At 38.3% G+C, this 8,347-nt stretch overlaps 1 long non-coding RNA gene across 1 annotated transcript; it reads left to right on the top strand.

The window, feature by feature from the left end:
* Positions 1–502: 502 nt before the first annotated feature.
* On the top strand, positions 503–7,193 carry LOC138355713 (uncharacterized). The gene is made up of 3 exons (XR_011224000.1): positions 503–587; positions 2,948–3,064; positions 6,942–7,193. It is a non-coding gene; the product is annotated as an uncharacterized lncRNA (long non-coding RNA).
* The last annotated feature ends 1,154 nt before the right edge of the window (positions 7,194–8,347 follow it).

The raw sequence follows: 8,347 nt of genomic DNA on the forward strand, positions 1-8,347 counted from the left end.
TATATACCATTTCTTATGTTACGTCTTTGGCGGGTAGGCCGTTCTGCGGGTTTACAACCGAATTGTTTAAAAATCACACTATTTTAAATGTATGAGTCACTAGTATGCTCTGATATATGTTCTGCAATGAAAATAAAGATTGTTTTGTTGTTAATTACTCCATAAATGTGTAATGTGTTAATTCAGTCTAAAATCTTTTTGCAACGTTTATATGCGATATACGTAGCTGGAAACTACCTAATATTTAAAAATAATAGTTACAACATTCTATTAATATATAATGTTGAAATAAATATCACACAAAGTCTGTATATCTGTTTTTAGATGTCTTATAAATCTTATTTTAAAATAGTATTGATGATTTTTATGAATCTTGAGTAAAAATTATGTTAATTATTATTAATCTAATTGTTATTATTTTAAGTAAAAGAATTGCAAGTATTCGCATAACCACGGGATCTCTGTTTGTGTATGAATGCACGGATTTGTTTTTGTTATGAGAGGGACGCCTTAGAAAGCATGGTGTAGGCCACCTGTGGCTCGCATCCGATCCCACGATCGTCGTCGCCCCTAAATCAACACAACAGGTATTTAGTATTTACGATTATAATAAGTAATATTTCTTTTATAATAATATTGCAGCAGGTGGTGTAGTGGTAGGACACTCGCCTGGCGTTCCGCGAGCGCTATGTCATGGGTTCGTATCCTGGCCGGGGAGGATTTACTGGGCGCAATTCCTTAACTGTAGCCTCTGTTTAACGCAACAGTAAAATGTGTACTTGGATGAAAAAACGATTCTTCGCGGCGGGGATCGTATTCCAGGGACCTGCCCGAAACGCTACTCGTACTAGTGGCTGTACAAGAATGTAACAACTCTTGTATATATCTCAGGTTAGGGGCTAGGCATTTACACTCTTAGGTCAGCAAACTAGCTAGAAGGTTAGACTATTAGACTCCACTGGTCAATCGGGGCCCTGCATGACTCAGCTTATCCTAACCTAGCCCAGCTTAAACCATCTTAGCATAGTTCATTCTAGCTGTGCATAGTGCTTGCACAGCCTTGCTTATCCTAGTTTACCTCTTCCTAGCCTACCGTAGCCAAGCCTATCCCAGTATACCCTTACCTAGTCTTGCCTAGCCTAACCCTGCCTTGCTTTTAAACATGACCAGTCCTTCCTACCCTAGCCAAGCCCTGACCAGCTTAGCCAAGCCAATCCCTGCCTAGATTTAGCATAGCCTTGCCTTTTTATTAATATATAGAGGGTACCACCTCTGGTTGAGTTTGTAGGAACCCTCCACTTATAGGGTTGAGGGTTCCATATATATATATATGTTTCATTGAATATGACCGCATATTCTGTATTTATTATTTTCTGGTTTAGGTCTTCTATCCCTCTAACTATTTTCTTAGCATCAGGGCTTAATTGGAATAGGAGTTCTCCAAAACTCATTTTCGTACTTTTAAGGTGAAGAAAAGAAGTGATTTACTATAGAGTGTATTACACTTATTTGTATAATTTGCACGACGTTTCGAACCTCCATGGTTCATTCTCAAGTGAACAGATCTTACAATACTAGTTGATTTTATACCCGCATTAGGTCAGGTGATAATACAATGAAGGTGAAAAACATGGGGGGATACATAAGGGATAAACATAGGGGCTGCAGAAGGCTTATTGGCCCATACGAGGCATCTCCTATCTAAACACAAAGATTAATTTAGTGTAATTGGCCTGTTATGTTGGACATTGTCTTCTGTGTTGGCATCGATATGTTCTTGTCTTGTCCTTACTTGTACTTACTTGTATATATATATATATATATATATATATATATATATATATATATATATATATATATATATATATATATATATATATATATATATATATATATATATGCGAACAAGCCTGAATGGTCCCCAGGACAATATGCAACTGAAAACTCACACCCCAGAAGTGACTCGAACCCATACTGCCAGGAGCAATGCAACTGGTATGTACAGGGACGCCTTAATCCGCTTGACCATCACGACCAGACATAAGGAAGTGATAGCCGAGGCTATTTGACCCACTTCCCCGCTGGCACTCGGATGGTAATCTTGGGCATAGCATATGGGTTCGAGTCACTTCTGGGGTGTGAGTTTTCAGTTATATATATATATATATATATATATATATATATATATATATATATATATATATATATATATATATATATATATATATATATATATATATATATATATAATATTAATATTATATATCCTGCCTGAAATGCTGCGTGTACTAGTGGCTTTACAAGATTTTGTGGTTATTCTCTATATCTGGTTCACCTAACAGTAAATAAGTACCTGGGAGTTAGACAGCTGCTATGGGCTTCTTCCTAGGGATGTGTGTGTGTGTTTGTATTCATGTTGAATTTTACAAAGTAGGAAGAGATGTTTGTAAAAAAAAAATCAAATATTTTTGAAAGTATAAGTAGATTTGTTATTTTTCTCTAATTGTTTATTTCTGCTGTCTCGCCTCCTTTACAAAATGGCATCATTCTTGCTTTTTTAAGGATATCAGGAAAAGTAAGGCACTCCAGAGATTTGTTGACTCCTTCCTAGTGTTGCCTAGCCCAGCCCAGCCTAGACAAGGCAGGCTGGGCATCCTAGCCTCACGCAGCTTAGCCCCCACCTACATTTAGCATCCCAGTCCATCCTAAGTGATCATTACCTTACAGGCTGTGTTTTCTCTTCAGCCCTGAATGTAATGTGGTGGAACTTAAGCAGATACATATCAGGTCTTAGAGAATCTGTACTTCATACATTTCTTAATAATGTCTCACAAATATTTAAATAATTAAACAAAAATTATATAATAGCTTCATATTATTCTTGCAATTTATTTTTGCATTTTTTTTATACAAAATTTACATTTTAAAAGATTACCTCTATTTTTAGATTGATGACTTGAAGACTACAGTGCCATCCACAGCAAATCATGGTCTTAAAATATCTCCTTGCAATGACGAGACCAATTTTCACAGAGATCAAATTTTTGCTAAGCAGTAGTCACAGGTAAATATATATTATATATATAATATTATATATATAAAATTAACTACTTCATTGCTCAAAGCACCTTTAGACATTCTGAGAGTTGTGCTATTTTATTAATTAATTAATTAGGCTATATTTTAATGTTTTGTAATGTTTTCATTACTTTTTTTGTTTTGAAATATAAATTGTTGAGTTTTGAAACATTTTGACATTAACTATACCTGAATATTTATAAACAAAAAAATACCAGAACTATGTCCTTGACAATTGCACTAAGAAGTCTTTGCCAAAATCAGGTGCTCAGTGCAGTAGTTAAAAACTTAAAAGTTGTACCACCTCTGGTGCAAGATTAGGGACCCATAGCCTTAGAGAAGAAAATAGAGAGTACTCAGAGAAGGCCTTGAATAATAGGCAGGCTGTTTGTGTGTGTTTCGACGGTAAGCTTGCTGACACCAAATGTAGTTACCTAAGTGTAGTTACAGGATTAGAGCTACGCTCGTGGTGTCCCGTCTACCCAGCACTCTTTGTCACATAATGCTTTGAAACTACTGACGGTCTTGGCCGCCACCACCTTCTCACTTAACTTGTTCCAACCGTGTACCACTCTGTATGCGATAGGAATTTTTTTTATATTTCTTTGGCATCTTTGTTTAGTTAGTTTAAATCTATGACCATTTGTTCTTGAAGTTCCAGGTCTCGGGAAATCTTCCCTATCGATTTTATCAATTCCTGTTACTATTTTGTACATAGTGATTTTATCACCTCTTTTTGTTGTCTTCTAGTTTTGGCATATTTAATGCCTCTGACCTCTCCACATAGCTCTTGCCCTTTAGTTCTGGGAGCCACTTAGTAGCATGTCTTTGCACCTTTTCCAGTTTGTTGATGTACTTCTTAAGATATGGGCACCACACAACCGCTGCATATTCTAGCCTTGGCCGAACAAAACTCTTGAACAATTTCTTTAGTATTTCGCCATCCATGTATTTAAACAAAATTCTGAAGTTAGAAAGCGTGGCATAGGCTCCTCACACAACGTTCTTTATGTGGGCCTCAAGTGATAGTTTTCTATCTAGAATCAACCCTTGACCTCTTTCTTTTATCAGAATTATATAAAGATTTCTCACATAATTTGTAGGTTGTGTGGGATCTATGTTCTATTCCACATTCCATAACATGGCATTTATTCACATTAAATTTCATTTGCCAAGTGGTGCTCCATATACTTATTTTGCCCAGGTCTTCTTGAAGGGCATGACAATCATCTAAATTTCTTATCCATCCCATTATCTTAGCATCATCAGCAAACATGTTTATATAATTCTGTATTCCTACTGGTAGATCATTTATGTAGACAATGAACATTTCTGGTGCATGTACTGTGGTACTCCACTTGTAACACTTCTCCAGTCCGATTGCCTCTGATTACTGCCCTCATTTTTCTATCAGTCAGAAAATTTTTCATCCATGTTAGAAGCTTACCTGTCACCCATCCAAAATTTTCTAGTTTCCAGAACAACCTCTTATGTGGAACTGTCGAAAGCCTTTTTTATGTCTAGATAGATGCAGTCAACCCAACTACCTTTTTCCTTTAAAATCTCTGTGGCTCAATCATAGAAACTGAGTAAATTCGATACACAGGATCTTCCAGATCGAAAACAATACTGTCTGTGTGATATTATATAATTTCTCTCCAGGTGTTCTACCCATTTAGTTTTTATTATTTTTTTTTTCAATCCTTTCACTGTTACACTTGTCAATGATTCAGGTCTATAACTGAGAGAGGTGGGGTCTTCCCTGTTGCCACTTTTGTAGATTGGAACTATGTTAGCCTTTTTCCACATGTTTGCTATGACTCCTATACACAGGGATGCCTGAAAGATCAGGTGAAGTGAAAGGCTGAGCTCAGATGCACATTCTCTCAGAACCCATGGTGAAACTCCATCTGGACCAACTGCTTTGTTCTTACTTAGCTCCTTTAGCATATTTTCCAATTCATTTCTAGACACCTCTATACGCTCTATGATGTTCTCAGAAATTCTTATTGTGTCTGGTTCTCTTAAGATTTCATTTTGTATGAACACACTTTGGAACTTTTGGTTTAATGTTTCACACATTGCATTATCATTTTCTGTGAATCTGTTTCCTATTTTCAACCTCTGGATATTATCCTTTACCTGCAATTTGTTGTTTATGAATTTGTAGAATAGGCCCAGTTCTGTTTTACATTTATCCATTATCCCTTTTTACAAATTTCTTTCTGCCTCTTCCCTTACTGCTGTATAGTTGTTTCTCGCATCTTTGTATCGCTGGTATGATTGGGGGTTTGGCTTCTTTCTATTTTGATACCTGCTTGATGGGGTTCTGCTCTTCTACTCCCCAAGCCCGGCCCGAGGCCAGGCTCGACTTGTGAGAGTTTGGTCCACCAGGCTGTTGCTTGGAGCGGCCCGCAGGGCCACATACCCACAACATCCCGGCTGATCCGGAACTTCTCTTAGAAAACAGTCCAGTTTTCTCCTGAAGATGTCCACGGTTGTTCCGGCAGGAACAACCGTGCAACCGTTCTCTGAAGGGGAAAGTGAATACTGAGCAGTACTCGAGACGGGACAACATAAGTGACTTGAAGAGTACAACCATTGTGATGGGATCCCTGGATTTGAAAGTTCTCATAATCCATCCGATCATTTTTCTGGCCGACGCAATATTTGCTTGGTTATGCTCCCTAAACATTAGATCGTCGGACATCATTATTCCCAAATCCTTGACATGCTGTTTTTCTACTATGGGAAGATTCGATTGTGTTTTGTACCCTGTATTGTGTTTCAGATCCTCATTTTTGCCATACCTGAAATTTATCACTGTTAAACATCATGTTATTTTCTGCTGCCCAATCGAAAACTTTGTTGACATCTGCTTGTAGTTTTTCAATGTCTTTCATTCCATTTTTGTGTCTTTTGGTCTGTGGCCCTCTCTCAATTTCTGTTGAACCAATCCTGTTTTCTGGCCCTGCATCTCTGTTTTGGTATGAATGTTTGTGTGCCTTCATTGTATATTTTGCAAAATTTGGCATACATTTAATTTACTTCCCTGTCTAGCAACACGTCTGCCTAATTACTTATTAAAAAAAAATTGAAGTTCCCCATAGTGACCTCTCTCTCTTGGAATCAAGTTTATCAACTGTTTCAATGTCCCCATTTTCTGTGTGTGTGTGTTTGGAGGCTAAGCTTGCTGATACCATGTGTGTGTGTGTGTGTGTGTTTGGAGGCTAAGCTTGCTGATACCATGTGTGTGTGTGTTTGGAGGCTAAGCTTGCTGATACCGTGTGTGTGTGTGTGTGTGTGTTTGGAGCCTAAGCTTGCTGATACCGTGTGTGTCTGTGTTTGGAGGCTAAGCTTGCTGATACCATGTGTGTGTGTGTGTGTGTTTGGAGGCTAAGCTTGCTGATACCATGTGTGTGTGTGTGTGTTTGGAGGCTAAGTTTGCTGATACCATGTGTGTGTGTGTGTGTGTGTTTGGAGGCTAAGTTTGCTGATACCATGTGTGTGTGTGTGTTTCGAGGCTAAGTTTGCTAACACCGTGTGTGTACTCACCTGTTTAAATAATAATAGGGGTGTGTACCACCTCTGGTGCAATTGTAGGGACTCACAGCCTTGAAGAAAATAAAGAGTATTCAGAGAAGACCTTGTGGATTCTCACTGAACACTAATCTTTTCTTCTCCTATCACCCCTCTTATTTTGTTTTATGCTGTATTCTATTATATATCATATAAATACATAGCCAAATGGCAATATTTATTATGTCTATACAAAAAGAAGACATCCACTTTATTTTTTTTCTCTCCTTTGTTTCTATGTGGATTTTGTTGTGACTAATGATTCTCCTCCTTCCCATCAACAGGTCTTCCTAACTGGGCTTGCTCGGCTTTTGTGTTACTGTGAGGGTGCCATCATCGTTTACCCTTCAAGACTGACTCATGCTGGCATTGCACTTGTGGACTTCCCTTCACAGTAAACAGTCCTTCTCCATATGGTGATTGTCCAGGGCAAGCAGGGTGTGACTGCCATCTTGGAGAAGCAGGGTCTTTTAATATGAAGAATCTTCCGTCTTCTCTACTTACGCCAGCTTGTGCCGGCCTTGCATTCTTGTTACTTCATGGCCCTTGGGCCTTTTTTATTTATTTTACATAATAAATTTTTTTATTAATACCCGTGTTTCACAAGAGATCCTTAACATTTTAAGCACCAATTGTATTGACTAATGTACGTCTTGTAACCATTAAGACATAAATAGACAAGACATAGATAAATGAGTGAATAATACTGAGTGACTAGGTTAGGGCGAGGAACATAGTACAGTGTCTGGCTTTGGAAGAATGCCTACTGTTTTAGAAACCTTATTGCCATGATCATAATCGTATGGGTTAAAACGCATTTGTTGTCACTCCTACACTGTGGCTTGTTGAGCTTGAAACCTTTGCTCCTTGTTCGTGTTACATCTGACCTTTTGAAGAAATTGTATGAATCAATATCCTCCAAATTGTTCAGTATTTTAAAGGTTTCGCTCTATTACTCTCTCATTTGCATATATCTAAGCATATAGATTAGATATAGATTTAGATTAGATTTTTTAGTCAGGTAAAGGTACATACATTGCAGATGAGTTACAAAGGGAAAGACAATGACTAGAGTTCACTAGCTCTATTGGAAGAGAAACGTCTGCAAGACAAGTGTGGGCAAAAATTAAGGTAGCTAAGGGGAGCAGAGCCCGGCCTGCGGCTCACAACGACCCCCAGGGTAAGGCTGAAGAACTAATTCACAAGTGGAGTGATGCAGCATCATCCTCCTCCCTCCCTGCAGAAGTAAGCAGGGAACAGCTCCTCCGACAAAATGACAAAAGGATTAGGATAACAAGAGCACAATCTAGTGATGACGAGTATGGGGAACCAATTACAGCCAAGGAAGTAAAGGGGGCTATGAAAAGGGTAAAAGTACAGCACCTGGTGAAGATGGCGTCACCTACGACATACTCAATGCACTGTGTGAAGTGTCTGGCAATCCACTACTCCACCTGTTTAACAAGTCATTCCTATGTGGAGTGTTGCCCACACAATGGAAACATGCAATAATGGTCCCAATACCGAAACCCAATGACCCTGGCAATTATAGACCTATCAGTCTCATGTAATGCACTTGGAAGATGCTTGAAAGGATCATCCTAAACCGACTATTGCACAAAATAGGCAGGTTAGGGGAGGGGTCAATGGATTTGTTAAAGGACGGAGGACAGCAAACTATAGTTAATTA

The sequence above is a fragment of the Procambarus clarkii genome, chromosome 68 (assembly GCF_040958095.1).
Source record: "Procambarus clarkii isolate CNS0578487 chromosome 68, FALCON_Pclarkii_2.0, whole genome shotgun sequence".
Lineage (NCBI taxonomy): Eukaryota > Metazoa > Arthropoda > Malacostraca > Decapoda > Cambaridae > Procambarus > Procambarus clarkii.